The following is a 24,427-nucleotide window of genomic DNA, read 5'->3' as shown; positions in this document are numbered from 1 at the left end:
TTCCTGCCTGCCATTTCCTAAAGCCTCCTCCTGAAACCTTTGCGTTTCCTTCCTAAAATGGTCATTCTCGTTCCCTCTTCTGGGCACCAGCACCTCCTAGGAACTTACACCCAGCACCTCTGCAGGAAGCTTTATTTACTCTGTGTGTGCTTACCTACATGAAAATGAAAATACATTTTACAAAGGTAGTTACAAGATTTTTTAAAAATAATGTGAGCCCCTACATTCTTTATAGTCATCTATTTTTCTGCCATTGGCCTTCAAGCTATGTTGTTATATAGCCCATAAGAGATAGAGTTTGACACAATCTAATCATTCTCTCTCTCTCTCTCTCTCTCTCTCTCTCTCTCTCTCTCTCTCTCTCTCTCTCTCTCTCTCGCCTTTACTTGCTCGCATATAACAAACAAAACACAAATTTTGCAAGATACTTATCTTCACTATGTACTCTGCCCTTGAGTTTTTTCTTTGCTATTCTATTTTTTCAACTTTTCCAATGTTGTCTGTTACCACTAATTGGCCATAGTCTGAATAACACTAATCTTGGTGAACTTTTCCAAAAAGCTTTTGAGCAGAACATTCTACCTACTTAATAATTGGTGTTTAAGGAAAAAAAAGATTCCATGGTCAATAATTTTGGAAAACACTCTGTGCCGTGCCTTACACTCAGGGAAAGCCCCCAACTCCCAGCTTAGCTGGTGAGGGCGCTGAACTGCACTTACCACTGTGTGAGCGTGAAATATATCATTTGCTTCAAACCTAAAATTCCAAAGGATCAGCATTTTGGAGCTCTGCCAGGTGAGAAAACAATGAAGAGCACCAGGGATTCTGATGTAACTGCATATCGAGTTCTATTATAACAGGGCTATATTTTCAGACTTTTGTTTGCTTAGCTCTGGAACCCGCCTGCCTTCATTGAAAAGTGTATTCTTCTCAGTAACTTTCATTGCAGTCAGTGAATATTGTCTCTTACAGAATTTGGTTACTGGTGAAAATTGTGTGGTTTGTCATGTTCCCTTTTTGCCAGGATGTTTCAAGGTAAATCCTCAAGTGCAGTAATAATAGTAGATTGAATCATATGACCACTGTTTTCTTGTGGGTCGAAGTGGTTGAATGTAGTTCAAACTAATATTTAGCCTAACTGGTTTCCAGAATTATTTCTTCTATTTGGCTTTAAATTTTGCTTTTCTAATTTAAGGGCCTGAAGAATGTTTGCCTGTTATTTTAAACCTCTTAAGTCTTTTAAGAGGCAAATGGGATATAAATCATAATAAATTCAGAGTTCAGTTGTAATGCCCCACGAGCCAATAGGGTGCTTAAAATTCAGATTTTTTTCTGACTTCTCTATTATTCAGTAATTGAGAAATGCTATGCATTCATTCTGCAACAAGAGTATTTTTAGGTTTTTTTTCCCCCTCCTGTAAAATCCCTGAGCAGCTAAAGAAAAGCAAATTGAATATATAGCTCTACAGTCAATTAGTATTTATTGACTAATTCAAATGACAGTGTGGCTTTTATATGAATTAGAGAATAAATTATGTCATAGATACCACCTCTGCCCCAAAGGTACTTGCTTGCCAGACTAGTTTTCTCCACCAACATGGATCCTATTACAAAAATAAGCAGCAATTACTGAAAGCATTCCATCTAATGGATATTAATACATTTCCCCTACAAATTTGGTGACCTAGAATAATTGTCTTTGTTGCCTAAAGAAAATGTTTTGATATATCTCTATATACCTTCTAGCTAAACAGTTCCTTGTCTATTTTATTGACACAAGACAAGCTATAAAAGATTTATTAAGAAAGGTAAAACTTAATCCTGCTTATTAAATTCACTATGTCAAGGGTTGAAAATATAAGGGAATTTTTTTTAATAAAAGATAAGGTTTTAATATGTCTGTACTGTACAAATTAGAGGGCTTCTTAAAGAGAGAAGATGGTATATATCTTAAGTCCCTTAATCTTGAGTCACTTTTAATCATTATGTTGTGATTTATCCTCTTTGGCCTTGGAACGGTGCTATTAGAATAGATGATACCAAGAAAGTATGTTAATCAGGCAGGAGGAGAATAGAAATAGCTGTCATCATCCAGAGGGTTACAATATTTTTAAGCTTTATCATAGTCTTTTAAGCATAATTGTACCTGTGTGTTTTAAAGTGATCTGTAAAGTTGGCTTTCATCATGCCCAAGGTCACATCGTCCTTATCCCTACCTTGAGGTTGCAAGCTCAGTTCTTTACTTCCTCCTCCTGTTGTATGATCCTGTCTATTTCTCTGGGGATTTGCTAGTCATGTCTGCCTTGGACACAGCATAACAATTGAACAAGTCTCCGCTATGTGTCAACCCCTGGGCTTGCCACAAAGGATGCAACTAGGACCAAGAACTCCAAAATCTGTGTTTCATGAGAGCTACAAAGTATGCAATGAAGCACTTTGTGTTTAACCACCCAGCCCTATGCATTGCTATCCTTGTGTCCTTAGAAGTTCTCTGGACTAGTTACTCACTTGGGGCCTTAATGTTCTCCTGTGTAAACATGGAGGCTTTAGAACCTACCTGCAGCTTGACTTGAGATAATAAATGAGAGAAGTCCCTGCACAGGCATCCAGCACAAGCCAGATGCCATCCCCCTTGCACTGCCCCACACCCAGGCTCTCCCTTCCCTGCATCCAGAGTGTTGGGAGGAGTAGACTGAGGCAGGGGCAGCTGTGGAGGTTTCTGGAGCACCTCTTGCCATTTGTTTTTCTCAGTGAAGTTAAAAATACAATGTGTTTATTAAATAATTAATCATCCTTTCCTGGAAGGGTTATTTCATTTCATGGGTGAGCAGTTTCTTGCCAGAGAACTATGCCTTCCTCCAGAATGATGTATAACATGATTTGGTATCAAGTTTTTAGACACTTGTATTTTCTCTCTGCCATTTAAACTTGTAAGGCACTACAGTGCATATTCATTTGCACTTTGTACCTTTCAAGAGATACAGAGGAGAGTGATTGGGCCACTCCTTTGTTATGCAAAACTATCCTGCCAGGCTAGAAAGGACCAAAAGGGTACAGGTTTTATTATCACACTAGTGGGCACCAGACAGGAGAGAGTTCTCTCTTGAAAGATCTGGGCCCTGAACATACACCAAAGTTTCCTTTTATACTGTTTAACACGGGTTACTTGGGTAGATTACAGTTTGAGGGTCAGACGGAAGATGAGCAAAAGGGGAGTTTCACTAAAGGGGAGGGGGAAGATAAGTCGCACTGCTGTCCCCCCTCCTCTTGGACTGCAGCCTTGTTAGACAAGAGGAGACCTTGCAAAAGATAAGGTAAACTTGCTAATTGCACCAGGTGGGAATGTTTGTCTGATGGGGCCTTTTTACTGCATCAATTGTTTCTTTGCTTTCCCCTTCACTGTCAATTTCAGTATAACTTTGGCCATTTTCCACTTCACCTTGACCTCATATTTTTCTATTTCCAAGATGGTGTACAGTACCTGATATGTTAGTCCATATAAACTCTAGTAAATGTTAGTGTTTACTAAATACTATATATTTAATGATAAATGCCATAAGTAATAAATCTTCATAGTAATAAGCCTATAAAGAAAAAATAAACAGTTACAAACCAAGAAATAGCAGCCTTTTTTCTTGGAAACTTTTTTTTTTTAAATATTTATTTATTGATGCTTACAAGAGCTGGGGTACAGGCCAGAGGTGCGGGGGGGTGAGAGGATTCACCAGAGACAGAGTGGGGAAGAGAACAGGCAGACTGACTGAAATACACTGCTGAGGGGAGCAGCGGGCAAGTCAGGAGAGGTCTACTGCGCCATGTGGGTTGCTCCCTGGTCAGCTGGGGATCGAACTCATGCTGCAAAGGCTGTGGAAGAGGCTGCGGATTGCTTCATAGTGCGGTGCTTAACCCCTTGCACCACCAGGGAGGCCCTTTCTTGGAAACTTTTGTGGTTCATATATATTCATTATCCCCATTCAGTATCAAAAATTGTGGCCCAGTTTGTTTATAAAGCAGTGCCTTTAGACATTTGCCTTATTTTTAGGAAATTTTTATCTTAATGCTGTGATAATATGTAGGGATTCTTCACCACCTCTGTTGTAATGCCATGAGGAGCTCTTATATAAAGGCTGAGTAGAGAAGAACTGTGAGACCAAAAGCAGGTTTGGTAAGGAGTTCTGGGATCTGTTAGTGATGTCTGCCTTGGACATGGAGCTGGAGGAGAGAGGTGACATAGCACAACTATTGAACAAGTCATTATTGGAATGTACTTCATCTAGGCCCTTACACAGTCAGATTGCCCCCAGAGCCGTCGGTTACCTGTACATTCTATATAGGAAAGGTAAAACAACAACAAAAAGGATCCAATTCTGAATATGCCCAATATAGCTGAAATTTAGTAATTTCTTGATAAATATCTATTAAAGGAAGAAAGGACGAATTGCTTTCCTAGAAAACTCAATTTTAGGACCTGATTGTGAATCAGGGAACTCTGATTTTTGTTACTGGTTGCCTGCACAGAGCAGTATGCTGTGTTTAGAACAACCAAGAACACTGTTCATTTGTTTGTGAGTAAATTGTGTGAATGCAGTGCTTGAAAATATTCGCCCCATTTTTACATTGATTTCTTTGGCCAACATCAGACACAAGCACTTGCAACAATGCTGCCTTTTGTTTGCCACACAACTAGAGCGAATAAAAACATTTTTAAGATTTTGGTTCTTCCTTATCCTGCTGTTTATTATTTTATGTGCTCTCGATACCTCGGGTTTCTCATCAGTTAATAACATTGCCCCCCACCTAGGAGAAAATGTGTTAACCTCGATAAGAGTTGACAGCAGTGTTTAGGGTACTCACCCTTCGCTACTACTGGGCCTTGCTGGCCCTGCAAGCTGTTTCTAGGCTTTTCCTGGGTTTGGCCACTAGGAGGCGCTAGAGGCTGAAGGAAGGAGAAGCCAGGCTGCCTCCCCTCTGTGTCTGAGTCTTAGTTGTCTCCTCAAGGTTCCTGCTACCCTAGCCCAGGCCTGACACCACTGGGGCTCCTTGTGGGTAGCTTTGACCCTGAGCCCTGGCTCTATCACCTTTTTCCTTGGGCTGTTCAGCCTGGGGGTGGGAGGTTGTTTCCTAGTCTTGTGCATTCTGAGAGCCTCACTCGATGTTTGCTTTTCAACTCTTCCATCATCCATATTATCAATTTGACTAAGTTCCCTGGTTCGGTTATTGAGAGCTCATTGCAGGATTCAGGCAGCCTAATTAATAATTGTAGAAATAGCAGCTGCCGTGCTTGGATGCAGTCATTTGCCAGACACAGTCTTAATTATAGGATATCTGGTTTTATTTGTTTATCTTATTGTATTTTTATTTTAATCCTTACAATTGCCTTAGGAGGCAGGAGTCATTATTTGCATTTTGTAGCTGAAGAGATCAAAGGTAAAAATTGTGCATTTGTATAATATAAAGCTATACGGGTCAACTGAAATGTTGAGGGTCTCTGCTTCTGATGAGGAAATACATCAACTCAGAATGGCAACAGTGAGTAGCTAACCCTGTTTAGAAGTTATGATTAGTAACCAAATAGTCCTCTAATTAACAGAGAAAAGTAATGTGGAGACAAATCAGGGTAGTGTGTATAAGAGACATATTTTAAAATCAGAGGTCCTTGGTGGTTAAAATAATAAAATCACTCTTTGGTGTTTAAAAAGATCACTCATTGAAAATAAGGAATTTTGCCGGCGGTAATTTAACTCCTTTGGGGGAAGTTCCTTCAACTTCTAAGATGATTCAGAGTTTGCAATTACTGTTCACTCTTCTGACTATATCAGGAGTGTTTAAATATATATTTTCCACTTGGTTAATAAATCATGAATTCATTTAATTTATTAGTGTGCTCAAAAGTCAGCAGAGTAGACTGGGCTGCCAGCATTTGCTTCTCCTCTCTGATTAATCCTGACACATTTCACATGTCAAATTTTAGATTGCTTAGTATAAAATTGGTCAGTAAATTGTTGTGCTTCTAAAGAGAAATTATCAGTCTTGTTTAAATGAAATGATTGCCCCTCTGTTCCTCTAAAATGTTGCTACATGAGTGGGGAAGTGGGATCTGTGGGCCTAGTACATCACTGATGCTCCATTTTTTTTTTTTTTTTTAAAGATTATTTATTTATACAAGCACTGGGCACAGTCAGAAGCGTGGGAGGGTGAGAGAATTCACCAGAGCCAGAGCGGGGAGCAGAGCAGGCAGACTGACAAAATACACTGCTGAGGGGAGCAGCGGGCGGCAGGAGAGGTCTGCGCGCCATGTGGGACCCTCCTCCGGTGGCCGGGGAGCAGCCGGGGATCGAACCGGCACCGCAGAGGCCGCGGGCAGCTTCGCAACCCAGCGCTCAACCGCTGTGCCACCGGGGAGGCCCATGATGCTCCATTTTGAACAGAATCAGAATCAGCTGTGGGTCTTTATAAAGCAAAAACAAGTGGACCCATCCTGAAATTCTGATTCAGTAGGTCTGGAGAAGGAAGAACTTGTATTTCTAACACATTCTCAAGTAAGGCTAATTTTACCCGTGGCCCACACTCTGGAAATCACTGCTCTAAATCACTAGGCTAAAGAGAAAATTCGCTGCCAATAGGCATCAATGCTTTCCGGTCTCGAAGCTTTAAGAGAAAAGAGGGTGGGACCAGTTTTAAATAATCAGTCTCTTCACTAGCAACTCATTAAGTGGTTGTTAATTAAGTGAATCTCCTAGTTATTTTTTCAAAGATCACTGAGATGCCCAAGTCCTGAAATAAACCAAAGGAATTTTAGGAAACCCATTAAAAGACAGTTAGTCGCGTACACATCTTAAAAGGAAGTTAATCATGAAGTTGCTATGAACACTCCCAGGTTTCCTGTATGAACATGAGTTTTCACGTCTTTTGACATAAATACTAGGAGTGAATTGCTAGGTTGTATGGTAATGGTATGTTTAACATTCTAAGAAACTGCTGGACCGCTTTTGAAAGTAGCTGTATCTCTTTGCAACCCACCCTTCCCTACTGGGGAAAGAGCTCCGGTTGCTCAGCATGCTCACTAACACGTGGTCCTGCCAAGTTTTTCTGTTTGTTTTGTGGATTTTGTGGTGGTTACTTTAGCATTCTAAAGCTTGTAAACTGGTAACTTGTTTTAACACTTTTCTCAAGTCCTGAGGGATATGCATGTCTTTCATGTGCTTCTGAAAACTATATTGTGTTCTTTGGTAAAGTATCTTTAAATTTTTTGCCATTTAAAAACTTGGGCTGTTTTGGGCCTCCCCTGGTGGCGCAGTGGTTGAGTGCTGGGTTGCGAGGCTGCCCGCAGCCTCTGCAGCACCAGTTCGATCCCCAGCCACCGGCCAGGGTCCCAAAAAAAAAACTTGGGCTGTTTGTTTTCTTCTTTGTGGATTTTTTTTTTTTCATTCATTTATTTATACAAGCACTGGGTATAGTCAGAAGCGCAGAAGGGTGAGAGAATTCACCAGAGGCAGAGCAGGGAGCAGAGCAGAGCAGAGCAGGCAGACTGACGAAGTACACTGCTGAGGGGAGCAGCAGGCGGCAGGAGAGGTCTGTGAGCCATGTGGGGACTCTTGGCCACCGGCCGGGGATCAAACAGGCGTTGCAGAGGCTGCAGGCAGCTTCGCAACCCAGCGCTCAACCGCTGCGCCACCGGGGAGGCCCTTTGTGGCTTTATTTTTAAGTGCCCCAAGCCAGAACAACATAGACACACACATATCCATCAACTGGATAAACTATGGTGCATCCATACAAAGAAATTCTCAGCAATACAAACTACTGACAAAGCAAGAATGTTCAGTGAAAGAAACAAGATTCTAATAAGCGACATAGGATATCATTCCATTTTTATGGCATTTAGGAAAAGGCAAAACTATAGGTTCAGAAGTCAGATCACTGGGCGGCTTTATTCCCAAGAATTCTAGAATTCAATCCACCATCCCTTACCCTCTCACTCCTGCCCCCATCTTAGTATCAGTTTAAACTTGAGTTTTAAATGCAGAAACACAAATGTGATTTTCCTCTAATGATGGAAATGACCAGATAGCAGTCATTTCCCGTGACCCTCCATTTCCATTCTTAAATGGACATGCAGCAGTCTGACTGTCTTCATCTGCCTGGGTTCAGTGCCCCTGTACCTCCCTGCGATTCCACTTGCTAGCGAGAGAAAGTGGGGAGTAAGGAGAGGGGTGAGTTTCTAGATGGTTGAGTGGATGCATTTTAAGAATTCATTGTTGAGCTGTTTCTATTAGGATTCTGAATCACAGAGGGTAACCATTTATGCTTGTCTCCACCACCACTTAGCACTTTAAAATGTGAGAAACTAAAGGGTGAGGTGGGAGGAGGAGGGAGAAATTAAACCTCTTTACGTTAGGGGGAATGGCCCACTGTCTTTGCTCTGGTAGGAGGTTCGGTCTGCTAAATATTGCATAAAGAAAATGAGCTATGCTCCCTGCCTAGGGTTTGAAAATGTCTTCCAATTACAAAAATTTTGTTTTATACATTTATTATAGTCTGCTTTTGGTCGGGCAGTACAGGAATACTACAGGCCATTGGGCAAGAGAATTTTTTCCCCTCAAATGTTTTGTTAGAGCTAAGTTAAAGAGACTGTGGTAAAACCTGGAGGTCTTTTAGAATATGGTCACATCTTTATATGAGTGCAAATGAAAGGTGCTGTGTATCTGATCAGGTTTATGGGGCAGTTGAGGTTTGTTTTTACAGATGTGGCTGTGGGTTCGGCCCAGAGCTACCACCAGGTGCAGAGTATTTTAAAATAAATTGGTAAATATTACTGTTGGCCCACAGCTCTCTGGCTTTGATTTCAGGGCTCATTATAGATCTAAGACCTGTTTGGCTAATTTGCATCCGAGTTCTTGTCACTCAGTGAGGAATTGCTGGACTAGAATATGAGCATCACCGGGGAGTCTTAGACATGCAGGCCCCACCCACTGAATTAAATTCCAAGAGGATGCATTTGAAAGGGATTGATCAGGCCAGGGTCTCCCAAACAGCCCTCCTGCTTGGATCATAACTTTATTGACATCAGGTGTAACCCTCTGGTGAATCCTGATGTCCATGTAGGTGTTAGTGTGGGTGCCCACCACTTCGCTGCAGATGAACTTCATAAATGGAAGTGCCTGATGCTGAGTTAGGCTATAAAAAAAAAAAAACCCACAATCAAATAGATCAGGGTGAGCAGGGGGTCACTCTAGACCACAATCTCAGGGTGATTCTGGCAACTTCATTTTGGTTATTGTGCACATTATTTTTGTGCACATTATTATTTGAGAACTTCTGATCCGGGTATTGTTTTGGTATGGTCCAGTGATTATGCAGTGCGATGCAAAGGAATCTTTAAATACAATTGCCACTATTTAAAGAATCATTCAGGGTTTTCCTTATGCTGAATTCAGTAAGAGTTTCAAGTAACCTCCAAGTTCAAAGCCGTTTTTATCTTTGCATGAGGCAATGGCAGGATCTTATTGGATGATATTTCAGGATCATTCAAATTCATATTTATGTATTTTCTAACAGCATGTTTTCTAGAAGCAAATTAAAATGCTTTGTTCTATAATAAGTTAACAGCATGAACAATGTTATGACAATCCCGTGACTTTCTTGTTTAATGTTTATATTCATCTAATCAAACAAATTGAAATTGGATTATGGTTGTTACACATTATAGCAGTTATTATCTAGTTTAAATGCAGGTCTGAAGGAAATAAAATTGATTTTTCCATGCGACTTGGGGACATCGTAGGCTATTGGTATGCTAGTTGAATTTTCAATTAGGTTTATACAGACGAGAGAAAGATTAGTGGTTGTTTTTTTTTTTTATTTTCTTAATGTATTATGTAAATAACCTGTAATATTTCATTCTAATTAGAGAATCAGTTGACTTTTCAAGTTTAGTAATCTGCTTCCATATTTTTATTTAAAACTTGTCAGATTTTTAAAGTGGTTAATAACGTTGAGGGAACATTTTTATTTTTAGAAAGACAAAAACACCAGAGTAGAACACTCTTATGATATTCAGTTACTACAGTAACAAACTACCTTATTTTCCAGGGAGTGAGCTGTAAATATGTACCAGAATTTCACAGATAACCAAACTTTTCTTTTTATAAAGCAAAATTTTTTTAATTGCCTTCATTCTGCAACACCTTTTGTGTACTTGTTCTGTGTCAACAACACCCTCAGTGCTATAGTTAATCTAGCAAAGGTCCCTCCCAAAACATGTGTTTCAGTGTCACTGACACCTATGAAAGCAGGCAATAGACCAGAGAACACAAAGGCAAAAATGACAGGCCTGTAGGAGCTAGAGTCTGAGCTCTGTCGTAGGGACAGTCACATGGAGTCTGAGCTCAGTCATATGGACTGTCAACCATGTCTTTCTCTTTCATAAAAAAGGTGACATTTGATCTGGAAGTAGGAGTTTGCAAAATAGCAATTTATTAAGTTGTACAGGTACCACCTGCTGACTATATGCTCATTTTTAAAGTACTTATAGGAAAACTGATAATTTATTACATCTGGTCATTATCAAATGTGTTAAGCATTTGCTATGTGCCAGGAAATGTGCTTACTGCTGCAGTTATAAGGGGAAACATGTCACAAACCGTTCTTAGGTTTGATAATTTTCTAGAAAGAGTCACAGAACTCACTACATTACAAGATATTATACTCACAGTTATGGTTTGTTAACAGCTAAAAGATACAGATTAAAGTCAGCCAAGAGAAGAGGTACATAGAGCAGAGTCCAGGAAATTTATAAACATGGAGCTTCAGTTGTCCTCTCCCCAAGGAGTCATGGACTACGTAACTTTCACACTAATGTGTGACAATATGCACGAGGTACTGCCAACCCCGGAAATTCAGCCAAGCCTTGGCCTCCGGTTCACTGGAACTCCATCATGGAGACATGGTTGACTGTCCGTATGACTGAGCTCAGACTCTAGCTCCTCCAGAGGTGGAACCGATGCTCAGTAATGCAAAACCCCACACCATGAGTCACATTGTTAGACCACCTAGTGTGACCCAAGACCGCAGCTAAAAAAACCTCTTAATCATGCATGACATTGCATGGTCTTAGAAATTACCTCCCAGAAGCTGAGGGCAAAGACCAGATCTCTCTTTGATCAAGGTTGAATTCTTTATTGGACAGGAACAAAACCAGACCCTACATAAGTTTATGAAACTCACCAAGTGGAAACAAGGACTATGAAGGAAAAGTTGGAGGTGCTTTGAAAATGGAGAGGGGAGGGAAACTGCCAGTTTGGAAAATTTTCCCAAGACCTAAAAGGTGAGGATTAGCCAGGCAAACAGCATGTCAGGATGGAACAGTCACTACAGAAGTTCTGAGGTGGGAAGTAGCTTCCAAAAATGCAAGGTGAGGCTGGAGCTGAGAGAAAGAGAAGATAACAGAGCTGCAGTGTCGCTTAGAGACAAAGTAAGGACCAGGTCCCAGGTGGCCTCAGAGAGATTGGAAATGACTATGGACTTTATCTTCAGTCAACAGGAAGTCATTATGTAACAGGGTGGTCCCCAGGAAAGGGGGAGGTTCCCTGCCCCACCCAAGGGAGGTTGGAGCTGAGCAGGAAGAGGAGAAACTGGAGAAGAGACTGAGGAAGGAAGCAGGATGGAGCCAGGAGACCTGGAGGAGGCGCATGGAGCCTAGAGACACGTGAAGAAACTGTGCTTGTCTTTTGGTTGTGGACTGGGTGACACAGATGTGGGTGAGACCCATGGGGAGGTGACAATGGCAGCTTTTATCTTGATGTTGATTTTGCTCTTTTCCTTCTGGGCTTGTTTGGTTGTTTCTGACCCTTTTCTGTGGGTCCCCACTGGAAGATGCTTTAGACTTGTAGCAGGCTTTGGGGCCTTGTTCTGGGCCAATCCCATTTGGATGGACTTTTACCCACGAGGGGACGGGTAACTTTGGGTGCTTCATTTAGAAACTAGACTCTTTGCCTTTCCTGTATTGTTTCCTAGTTGTATTAAAGTTCCTTCCCATTAAAGTCTCATATGTTTTGTGTTGATGCGGCGGATGGCAGAACCCATTTAGAATAGGCAGGTTTGCGAGGTTTGGGCTGCCCCTCTCCCTGTCCTATAACAATTATAGGGTTTTAAAGGAGGCACATGACCACTCAGATTTGTGATTTGATTTTTTAAGGGGACAGATGTGTGGCTGCTAGGAGACTAGCCAGTCAGGGACATGAGTGTTAGAACTACTGCAGCCTTTTTGATGAGAGAAAACAGTGCTTCAAATAAGGTGGTGGCAATGGAGTTGGAAAGAGGGGTGAGTTGGGAGAGCAGTTGGAGGCAGAGTTGGCACGACTTGTCAAGCATGACTTCCCTGCCAGCAAGACCCTCAGCTGTCACACTGCTGTCCCCTACGGGCATCTGGCTGCCCCATTTGATTTGTTCCTTCCACTCTGCTGTCGGCAGAGAATCAGATAGCCAAACTAACTAGAATCATGTGTATGGAAGGAACGTCAGCCTCTGAGGGTGACAGGTGCAGTCCTGTGAAATCTGTTCTTGTCTCTGGCTCTTGAACCCCAAGTCTCAAGCCCACTGTAACACCCAGTCAGTTTGGGCTGTGTTTCAAGTAACTGTGGTTGCCAGAGTAGTTCATTGTAAACAAATTAAAAAAAAAAAATGGGTATCCCTGGTCATAGCTTCAGATACAACATGAATTAACTCCCTCACCCCAGCCCCTGCTGCCAAAGTTAAGTGTTAACCAGAAAAGCCTCATATATAACTGTCAACAGAAAAACCTGGCAGTAGGAAAAGCTTAATACATTTTGAATGAATGAACTGTTTAAAACATGAACATTAAAGAGTTTACAGCACCCTTGTGGTGTGCGTTCCTAAATCCAGACAGGACCTCCTAGTTACTTCCTTGATTTCCCTGTGTATTTTGTATTTTCTGTTCCTCTCCCTATAAAAGGAATGTATGGAACTTAGAATATAGCAGAAAATATGACCGATGGACCCTGCCTATTTCACTTTGCTGACCGTTCCATTAAATAACTTATTCTTGCCCAGAAACAGAAAGAGGAAGTACTTTCAGTGCACAGAAAATATAGACAGAGACCTTGGCTTTGCTTTTCAAACTCTGTTTTGGCCCATTGCTGGCCAGCACTCTAATTTAAATGCTGTCAGTTAGCCAGCTGGACAATTTTATGCTCCCCGGTATATGGGGGGAGGGGATTCTCAGCTAGAGATGACAATATGAGGCTGCCAAGTGTCACCTTGACTTCAAGTCAGCAGTAAAAAAAAAAAAAATAAAAGTGCCTTTAGAGAGGTGGGGCCGAATGGTGTGCAGGGGCGAACCACTCTTTCCTGCTTCGTGTAAATTGCAGGTATCTGAAAAAATACCTTCCAGTTCAGTTCAAAACTTGCTGCCTCTCGGAATCAGTTACTCTGCTACCAAGCTGCAGTTTGCTTCTGCTTTGTCTTGACATTACAAAGGGTTTCTAGCGGTGGGTTGACTCGCACCTCGGCCCCAGCCTACCCTCCTGGGCATGGATCAGGCAGGGTCCTGTTCGGAACCAGATGCCCAGGCCCGGGACATCAACTTTCTGGGAAGGTTCAGTGGGATCAGGATGAACTTTCCAAGCCCTGTCAGTACACAAAGGTAAATGCACCTCATAGAATGGGGGTGCCAGAGTGGGTATTGCCCCCCCACTCTTTGTTTGCCCTGGGCCAGGCCAGCCGTGGGGAGGCTGGGAGCACCTGGCGGGAGCACCTGGCCGGGACGCGGCGTGGGTGGGCGGGTGGCGGCCCACGCGCCTCCCCTGCAGCCAATGGGCACTCGGCGGGCGGGCTGGGCGCGGGGAGGCGCGGTCGCCACCAGCTTCAACTTGAGGGGAAGGCGCACGCTGCTGCTGCTGGCGGGAGGGACCGCCGGAGGCCAGCTGCTGCGTGCACCCCCAGCCTCGTCCCGGCGCAGGAGGCGGCACCCCTGCCCAACCCCGGGGCCCATCCGGAGGCCAAGGTGAGGGAGGTGCGGAGGGGGCCGCGCGCCTTTGTCTGCAGGTGCGTGCGGTGGTGGCGAGCCCGGCCGGAGACCCGCGGGACAAAGGCTGCGCCCTCCCTTCCCGCAAGTCTGCGCTTAGCGAGGGGCTGGCTGGGGGGCGGCTGGAGGGCTCGCAAAGGGGTCTTTCTGCTTCGCTGGAGGGAACGGTGAGGGTTGTTTGGCATGGGGGCGAGATGGAGAAGGGGGGTGCTCTCAGGGGGATTGTGCCAAGTCTTTTGATCCCAGTTCGCCAGCGCTGGAGGCAGCGGTCTGGTGGCGGGCTGCTCAGCCTGTCTGCACGGGGCATTGCTGTCCAGGCCAGTGTTACTACGTGAGTGAGTAAAGGAGTGTATTCATCTCACATGCCCCCTGGTGAAGCCACATGTGTGGCTTCTTGTGTGTATGAGGAGGGAAAAATAATTGCAGGATCTTGGTGCACTCGTGTTTGGATTAAAGCCGTGTTCCTCGGTGTAGAGAGGCTGGGTTTCCAAATAATTTTTGTTAAATGATGTAGAATATCGGGTGTGACTTGCATGTGAGAATATGTCTCAAATTCCCAAAATGTGGAAAAGCACCCAACTTACCACGTGCCTTCCCTTGGCATTGAAAAATGTGGTTTTGGTTTGGGGTTTTTTTAGGAAAAACCTTTTTAAAAATTCAACAAGAGTTGATCAGGTTCTCAGGAAATCTTGCCTTTTTGGTCTGTTATCTGTTCCCCCCCACTAATATGATAACAAAGCCCGTCTATTGATTCCCTAATTAATATGTTAGCTGTGAATCTTCATTACTGCCTTGGGTGGGAGGAGGTACAGGAGGCGGCAATTCCATTAGTCTTTTTTCTTTCTTTTGGTAACTGCAGCTGCAGCCTGGCTTTGATTTGTTTCATGAATGGTGGGTCCTGCCTGCTTTCCTTACATTCTTTTTGTTTTTCTTAACCGGTTAAGCAGCCAGCGCCTCTTTCAGCCTTGTTCTGACACCAAAGCAGTGTGTAAGTTTTCTTCCCAAAGACCGTATCTGTCTTGAAGTTATTTGCTTTGTGAAAGACATCTTAGGTGTCCTGAGACGTTCCCCAAGAAGTTAGAGGTAGGATACACTATGAGGAAAATAGTCTTAAACTCGTAATTGTTAATTTTGTCTATAATTTTGTAAAAAGTTATCAGTGATTGTGGTTGTTCAAAAAGAAAAGTGAATAAACAGCTCAACGGGAAAAAGACTTTCCACAAAGCATCCCCAGTTATGTTGAGGAAGGGCCATTGTCCTTCATTCCACAGTGAGTGAGGTGCAGAGTGAGGGCTTGGGTTGCGAGGTGCTGGTTAGTCAGGAGCCTCACCCTCTGACTCTTGGTGCATTCTAGCAAGTCCTAGCTTTTGAGCAATGAGGACAATTTATTTAATGTACTTGTTGGCTACCTGTTACGTGCTGGGCAGTGGCACCAGTGATTGAATGGGAATGCAACAAGTATCTTCGCCTTTCCTGGAGCATTCACCCTGCTGGTGTAGGCTGACTGCAGCTCCTCAAGACAGGGGCCTACCTGGGAAGTAGTGTGTTGACCCTGAGCCAGAAGGAGTTGCTGTTGGCTGCTGCCCATTTGAGGTCAGCTTAGCCGGGGCCTGTAGCTATAAACAGATGAGTCAAGTTCACCTTCCCCCCCAAGCCCTGGATCCTGTCTTCTTGAACCAGCTTATCACCTTGATCAGGGATACCTCTCAAAGGGCTCTGGGACTGCAAAGTGGGCCTGAATTTGAACAGTAGCATTGTTTATTTGGATGTGTCATTCCTGGCCTGTTTCAAAAACATTCATTCTCCTGCTCCCATCTCACTGCTTTATGTTAACCAGTGCTCAGAGAAATTAATTTCATCCCGTACCACTGACGGAGCAAAGCTTTACATCTGCCCACTGTCCCCCAAGTGTGGTAACTCCTAGTTTAGAGACCTGGAACACATTTGGAAGACCCCTATTTACTCCCGCTCTACTTCATATGGGTTTTTGGAAATTTTACTTTTTATTCTTCTGGGTTTTTAGACTTTTCCACAAATTCCCAGGGTCACATGAACTCATACTAGAAAGTGGTGTAACTTGTTCTTTTCTAAGTGCTTATTTTAAACACAGAAATTTTTTTTAATTTTATTTTTATACTCCCCATACAATTGCAACCCTCTTATTTTGACCCCAATCCCTCCTCCCCCCACCCCCCCACATAGTGTGTCTCTGGTTCATAGTTGTTTGTTGATTTTGATTTTCACTTTCTTATAGTTATTCATTTTCCTGGTCCCTTATTTAAGTTTTCTAGATTCCTGCTATGAGTGAGACCATCCGGTATTTTTCTTTTTCTTTCTGGCTTATTTCGCTGAGCATGATCCCTTCCAACCCCATCCATGTTGCTGCAAATTGCATGAAACACAGAAATTTTTGAGAAATTCACAGACCTTTGGATTTCTCTGGCTCTTACTTGGTAGTTGGCAGGGGATGAGCTCCATGAATTGTTGAATGGGCAGATAATTTATTATATATGATTTAATATACTTGAGAATGTTTCATTTTTATTTCTAGGATTTCACTGTGACCATCCATGTACTTGATATTTATAATCTGTGGGTGAATTTGCTGTTCAGCAGATGTGGAACATCTGTGTGTGTCAGCCATCTTGTGAGGTACTTGAAGGGTTGGGGCAGACAAGGTTCAAAGAGGCAGGAGGTAAATTAGAAGAAAAATTCAGCAAGCAAGATGATCTCAGTTATAAAAATTCCATGAGACCCGTCAAAAGCACAATACAACAGAGTAGGTCAGTGGGGAGAGGGGGCACTGGGGGGGGGGGTGGGAGCAGCCCATTCTAAGGAGGTGACATTTGAGTTGAGCTTGAAGGCTGAGAAGCCAGGTGTGTAGCGAGCAAGTAGTGTGCTCTGAGCGAGTCACACTCAGTGCTGTGCACTGGGGACAAGAGCACACAGGGCTTTTTGGCTATGGGTGAAGATTTGGGTTTTCCTTTTTTTTTTTTTTTAATATTTATGCATACAAGAACTGGGGTACAGGCCAGAGGTGTGGGGGGTGAATGGATTCACCAGAGACAGAGTGGGGAACAAACAGGCAGATTGCCTGAAATACACTGCTGAGGGGAGCAGCAGGCAGGTCAGGAGAGGTCTGCTGCACCATGTGGGCCAGGGATCCCTGGCTGGCCAGGGATCGAACTCATGCTGCAGAGGCTGCGGACAGCGTTATAGGTTGCAACTTAACCCCTTGCACCACCAGAGAAGCCTTTGAAAGATGATATCGAATGGAGCATCTTGATTATTTTTTTATAGGAAAGATCTCAGTGAACACTTTAAAGGGAATAGATGTCGGGGACAGACGTGGAGGCTGGGGGACCAGTGAGCAAATCCTGGTCCAGGAAAGATCAAGTAAGTAGCGGCAGAAGACAAGAGAAATAAGCTGGGGAGATGCACTGGGAGGATTGACTGCAGAAGATGCAGCAAGAAGGGTAATCTGGAACCACCTGGACTTGCAGGTTGAGTTCATTTTTGTTGGAAATACACATTAACAGAGACCGGGACTAGGTAAGAATGAAGTTATTAGGCAAAGGAGCAGCAGTTGACTTTGAATTTATATTGCATCAAGACCTTGACTTAATTTTCTTTTTTTCTCCTGTATGGAGGAGCAGCTATATCCAGAGGAGTGATTGTGTATTTGGCCATTTTTCCAAGACATTGTCACCCTGTATTGCCTTGACTATCCTCAGCTGGTGATCTGACCTTTGAACTTTTTGTTTCTTCTGTCATAAAAATAAAGGATCAAAGTTAGTAAAAAGACAAGTTTAAGCTTAAAGCCATACATAATTACTCCACCTTTCCTCCGTTTTGTAAGAAATGGTTGATAACTGACACCTGTTATAAATAAAATGTGTTCTTTGTATTCAAATTAGGAAGTCAAGTTCCTTAGTGACTTTGCAGGAAATTCACTGAGTATTCTGTGAGTTAGACAAGTTATTTCCTTGTATCTATAAAGTAGAGGAATGTATATTCTATGATGGTTTCGGGGGGGGGGGGTTTGCCACTTCCCCTAGTGAACTTGAAAACTTTGTCATAGAACTTTAGTTTTGAAACCAACTGTGGTCTGGTTTTGCAGTGTGTGTGTGTGTGTGTGTGTGTCTGTGTCTGTCTGTGTCTACAGATTGATAGATGCCAGAAATACTCCTTCTGCAGTGTACATTTTAGGTAGATGCTTAGGGATTGGAGTGACTAGGGCTGCCAACCTTTCTGATCTGGAAGCATGGACGGGTTGCCCCAGAACATGTACGCTTGTCGGGGATGAATAAATTATGACAGTTGAAATAATTATGATAGAGGCAGCGCAGCGGCAGGGAGCACACTTGACAGTTGGGACTGATTTGGCCTGATTCTGTCATGTCAAAGCATGCATCTGTTTGTCAGATGACATGAAAATGCTGCTCTCAAGGAGTCTAGGGCTTATCCTAGTGCATTTGGTTTTTTATTTCCTCCTCCTCCCCACTGAGACACTCTTAAGCAGACTCATGGCCTCCTGGTGACCTTTTTGAAATAAAATATCTGGGGTAGTGCTCCATATTGATCTGGCTTACATGTTGAGCATCCATGTAAGATTTCAGTTGAGCAAAAGATTTTGGGTTCTAAAGAAACTACCAATTGGAAGAGTTCTTCTTCCTGCCTCTGGGTGGAATGGGTACTAACTGGCCCTGGAGTTTATCACTCTAACAAGGATTATTATTTCACCAGCTCAGCCAGTCACACAGGTTTAATGCACGCTTGGTTAAATGCTCTGCTGTTACCTTAAAAGTCTCAATGTTTTTACACACAGGCTCACATTTTCCTTTTCCACTAGGCCCACAAATTATTTAGCTGTTCCAAACTCCGTGTTTGTCCACATTGTATGCTGCACAGGTTGTCATCTGGAGTGGGGCTTGACAATTTTTCTGTATGAAAAATACAGATGAAATATTTTAGGCTCAGTGGCCCATATGGTTTCTGTTGCAGCTGCTCGGCTCTGTCCTGGTTGCATAAAAGCAGCCCTAGACAACAGTAAGCAGACGGATGTGTCTGTTCCAGTGATGGGGGGTATGGCCTGTGAACCTGGGGCCATGGTTTGCTATTCCGGATTCAGAGACCCTAAGTGAAACCCATAGTGACAACAGGGAAAGAAAAGGAAGAAGGCTCGGTCACCTTTGGCCAGCTTTGTGGTGTTCTGAAAAGCACTCTGCAAACTAGTGTCCACAGAGAATTCTTGGAGGGTGTTGGCCTGCTTAGGTGCTTCTGTGTCAAACCCTTATAATGCCAACACCCCCAGGCCCACATTTGAGCTTCTTCACGATGGTATATTCTGTTTTTTTAAATATGAACAGATATGGACAATAAAAGGAAGATAAACTCAGAGTGGTAAAAATAGATGTTATGAGAGTGTATTTTTGCTTTTTAAGCTTGCTTATATTTATTTGATGGTAAGAAAAAGGCTGCTGGGACAAGGAGACCAGCCGCCTATGAAAAGCAGCCTGGTGAACAGGAAGACTAGATGTTCTTTCAACCTGCATGGAGACCTGAACCCCTGCTAAGAGACTGTAATACCTCTAGGGGGAGTGGGGATGCCTCCTGGTGCCAGTGTTCATACTTTCCGGGTGTCTACACTCTTAGAGTGCGTTGTCTGGGGCCTCACCCCTAAACGATAAGCAAAGGCTTATTTCTTTAAAAGGAAAAATATAAAAATAACCATCTGGAGAGTTGGTAAATCTTGGTAGAAATCAATACACAAGGGAAATTTATACATTGATTTCTGCAGAAGCAGAGGAGCTGTTTTTCATTTCAACTAATTTCTCAAAGAAGGAATCTGGTTAGGGGCTCTGGAAACATATCTGGTTAGGGGCTCTGGAAACATTACCGCTGTTTCTGCCTGAGAAGAACAGAGGATAGATCTGCTTTGTTTCAAATAGTCACGAGAGATTAATAATCTTCTCAACACTTGCCTCCTGCCCATTCAGATGAAATATGTTTTATTAACATTGCTTCAGATGACATGAAAACAGAATATGAACTAAAGTCATTTTTAAAGTGCAGTGTGTGATAAACAATAGCAGGAGAAAAAAAACAACCAACCCTCTACTATTTACAGCATCATTCTCTAGCTCTCCCCAACATGATCAGAAAGAAGGAGAGTTCTCTGTTGGCCCTCTTCAGTGATTTATTTATTCATTCATCTGGAAATACTTTTTGCTTCCCTACTTTGTGCCAGGCGAGTTGAGGAAACAGACAGAAAGGTTCCTGCTCCCTTGGATTTTATTCCTTGCAGGGGAGAGGGAAGGACAGACATGAGCAAATGTGCAGGGTATTTTCAGAAGGCTGTGAGTGCTGGTGGTGCCTGGGCAGTCCGGAGGGGGTTTCTGGAGGCAGTGATGATAAGGAGAAGTCCTCCCTGGGAAAGCTGGGGAATAAGCAAGCATCCAAGTAGCCGGAACACTGAGTGCAAAAGGCTTTAAGGCAGAAACAGGCTTGCGTGTTTGAGAATAGAAAGATTCAAGCGTGGCTGGAGTCCAGCCAGTTAGACAGTGTGGCTAGGAGAGATGGCCAATTAGAGAGAGAACCATGGAACTTAGGGAGCCAAGGAATTTAGGGAGGGTGGTCCATGCTACACTGAGGAGTAACAGAATAAGTGGCTGCTGCGTAAAGATTGCAGTCCTCAGCCTTTGCCCTGGAAGGTTACCGTGACCACACAACACTTTTTTTTTTTTCACCACGCCCAGCAGTGGTGGAACCAGCAGTCCAGTAGGGACAGAAACAGGGCCAGGAGGGTGAGACCATCGCTCCTAAGCAGGTGTGGGGTCCTAAGAGCCAATTAATCTGGAGGGAGGCCACTTTAGGTGCCCAAGAAAACTACCCAGCAAAGAAAAGTCCGGCCACTCAGACTTATGTTCCTTTTGCAGATCACCGCTTTCCAGCTGTGAGGGTTTGAGCAAGGTCCCTTGGATTATCCGTTCTTACATTCCTCGATTATAAAACAAGAGTCTGGATGCTCCCCCTGCAGGGTTATTGTGTAGGTTGGCAATAATGTGCACCAAGCACGGAGCCTCCTGGGTCAATAAATAGGCGCTGCTATTCTTACTCTGTTATTAACAATCAATCTTCCTTGTGTAGATGTCTATTTTTGTTTAGTATTGAGTTTACAGACTATCAGGGATACTTGTATGAAAGCACATCGGCGAGGCTTTGTGGTGTCCACACCGGTACTCTGAATCTGTCTGCACAAAGAAATGGGGGTTGCCTGTATCTTGAGAGCTGTAAATCCTCTCAAAAATTTAGAAACAAACCAAAGAATATGCCTTCCTCAAGAAGCCCTCGATGGGGCTGGGTGTGTGGTGTTGAAAGGAATCCACCCACAGGCTCACTGTGGTTCTAACCAGAAGTTTTGTCTGTCTAGTCAGTTGCTTGTGTCACTTTGTGCTTAGAAACTACTGCGCCATGTGGGCAGCTCCCTGGCCAGCTGGGGATCGAACTTGTCTCGTGTTGCAGTCTGCCTGTTCTGTTCCCCACTCTGTCCCTGGTGAATCCTCTCACCCTCTGCACCTCTGGTCTGTACCCCAGTTCTTGTATGCATAAATAAATAATTTTTTTTAAAAAAGAAACTACTTTCCTGTGTGAAGACCTATCATCCTCCCTCCTCTGTATCAAACTCTCCAAATATTCACAGGTACCTGTGAATAGGAGAAGCCTTCTGGGTATCGGTGGTTTTTTGGCTTGCTTTCACCATCTCTCCTTTCAGGAAGGAAGCCAGCCTGTGGTCTCATCAGTTAGGTGGCATTTACATAACTTCATTGTTGGGTGATGCCCTAAACTTCATAACCTTAAACCCTAACACAGCTCTAGTTTTCTGTCACTTGAGAACTAAATTTAAGTGTGTGTGTGTGTGTGTGTTCTCTTTTCTCTCAGATACTCAGAAAGGTAAGTTGGTGATTTTATAAAAACTGTAATATAGCACAGATGTAAGTAGATGCCCCTTAATTCTGACTCTCATCAAAAATGGACTTTAAAAAAAAATAGTCATTTCCTGGTTGCTCTCAAATATCCTTTTTTCCTTCATTAGTAAGCTGACTGATAACTATTGCATCTTCTCCCCAGTGGCATGAGAAAGTCCTTTGTTTAGAAGAATGTGCCAGGAATTTCAATGGCTTAAATCACTAGATTCTCAGCTTTGCACTTACTGATGCTGAAATTCTCTCTCCTGTGTCTGAGGGTTAACAGTTAACAGGCTTCAGGGTTTAGGGATAGAAACAGAAGGATGGAAGGGGACTTACTTTACAAAGCTAAGACACCTGTGGTCAGAGAAAGGCGCTTCTTTCAACTTTTGGACCTGAGAAGGAGCAGAGATGAGTTCTCTAAAAATCACCAGACCAGATGGTGAATTTGCATGATGTGAGTTCAGTTCAGAGGTCTTTTGCCTGCAGGGTGTGGATTTTAAAGGGGTCTGCAAATGAGATTACAGACTTCCTCTCCTACTTCCCAAAATTGTGTAGAAAGTTAGGGGGATGTGCACCTTTTGTTTTTCTTAAGTGTCTTCATCAGATTCCAAATGGTCCATGGTGCAAAACAGGTTAGGATTCTTCTTGTCAAATCACTCCCTCCTCACCCCTACCTGGTTACAGCTCTGCTGAGGATGTACATTAGAGCCACACGGCGTGCCCTCTCGCTGTGAGTCTTACAGGATAATATAATCCTCTGGCGCTCTATGGAGGTAAACACCATTATTCCCATTTTACAGATGCAGAAACTGAAGAAAAAATGGTTCATAAGGGCCCCCACCAAGGGCAGGAAGCTAATTGATCACGAACAAAAACCAAAACCCTGTAGCTGAGGGAATTGTTAGGGGGAAAAGGATGTCCCAAAGCTAATTCCATACAGGCTTTGTGGACTCCACCCGCACCCCAGGTCAAAGCCAAAGACACTGGGAACTCCAAATCCCATCACCACCAAAGGGAAGGTGGCTGGGACCTGAGGGTGGGGTTAAGCAGCCAGGTGGATAGAAAAGGCAGACACGTGGGCTTTGGAGGATCCCCCATTTTTGGCTCTCCGCCAGCTCGCAGCGTCTGGCCAGCTCTGAGAGTGACTTTGGGTTTCCAGGTCGTCGGATCGGGTAGGATGCATTAAAGACTTTATTTCCCTATCTTCTCCCTGAGTTGTACATTTTCCTTATTTCCTTTTCTCTTGTAAATAAACCTTTTATTAACCTTTTGTGTGTGTGTGTAGTAGAGTATTCATAAGTCCCTTTAAAGCGCGCGGGTGAGGACCCACAGCCAGGAACCCGTTTAATATTGGGACTGCTCTATAACAGCTCACGAGTTGGTGTGAGAATTTTCATGAAATGAAGTCTTATAGTTTTTAATACATGGTCATGAGGCTAACACAGGTGCTCAAAAAATAAGCTATGAAAAACAAGCTATGAAAAAGTAGCACGAAGCAGCAGGTTCGCGAAGATGGATGGAGAAGGCCACTGGCGTGTCTGCTTTCCTTGTTCAGTTAGTTAAAAAGTGAACGGTTATGCTTTGCATGAGAAGTAGGTGGCTGCACCCCGGATTAGGAGATGTGTCCTTTTCCCAAAAAATGGAACAGACTTTGTCATTCTGGTGTGCATTTTTTTTTGGGGGGGGGGCATTTCCTATTCATTTGTATGCCCAGTTACACATGCAAAATTCTATTATTTCATTGAATTCGTTGCCAGCTACTCCCACATCCATTTTCCCAAGAAACAGCCACCAAAAGCATGCTGATCTGGGGTGTGCAGCAGGTGCGGAACTCATCTTGGGGTGTAATTCTTCCCACTGGCATCTTGTACTGTGAAAAGGGAGTAAGTTTGTGCTTGGCTCTAAATTTAGCCCCCTCTGCTGTCAGAATTGCTCCACTAATGCAGAAGCCCTACTTGGGCTGAGGTTTTTCCCCTCGGTTAATTTACAAGGTATGAAACCGGTGGAACAACTGTGCGTACCACTGTTTTGTGACTCGCCTACATTTTTAATGACATTTCAAAGATCACGCTGAAGTCCCTATTTAAGGCTAATTTTCACTGCCATACTAAAGTCAAGCAGTCTCTGTTAACCTCAAAAGCATTAGCCTTGTTAAAAGTTTGCAATATCATTTTTCTGAGCTTTTTCTTCAGGGAGAAACTCAGTGGCTACATCTGAATGTTCCTTCCTTAAGTGAATCACTATATTAAAAATATCCAAGACTCCCATAGTAATTACACAAAAGAAACAGATTATATTTTCAAGTTTCTAGGGTTAAGATTATTGGGTAGAGTTTAGCCATACTCTTGGCATAGACTTTTTTTAAAAAAGACTTATTTTATTTATTTATGCATACAAGAGCTGGGGTATAGGCCAG

General features: G+C 43.2%; 1 protein-coding gene across 12 annotated transcripts in view; it reads left to right on the top strand.

The window, feature by feature from the left end:
• Positions 1-24,427, top strand: part of APBB2 (amyloid beta precursor protein binding family B member 2) — a 359,532-nt gene that overhangs the window by 314,342 nt on the left and 20,763 nt on the right. Inside the window, exon 1 of one of the 12 annotated variants that reach the window (XM_037530239.2) lies at positions 13,934-14,020. The exons of the other annotated variants lie outside the window; for them this stretch is intronic. The gene's annotated coding sequence lies outside the window, so the exon portion shown is untranslated. Of the gene's footprint in view, positions 1-13,933; positions 14,021-24,427 lie in introns of those variants that run through there. 12 annotated transcript variants of the gene reach the window in all.

This window comes from Talpa occidentalis, unplaced genomic scaffold (genome assembly GCF_014898055.3).
Source record: "Talpa occidentalis isolate TD23 unplaced genomic scaffold, MPIMG_talOcc4v2.1 talOcc4.6, whole genome shotgun sequence".
Taxonomy (NCBI): domain Eukaryota; kingdom Metazoa; phylum Chordata; class Mammalia; order Eulipotyphla; family Talpidae; genus Talpa; species Talpa occidentalis.
The sequence above is the reverse complement of the archived record's forward strand: the minus strand, read 5'-3'. Positions and strand labels throughout refer to the sequence as shown.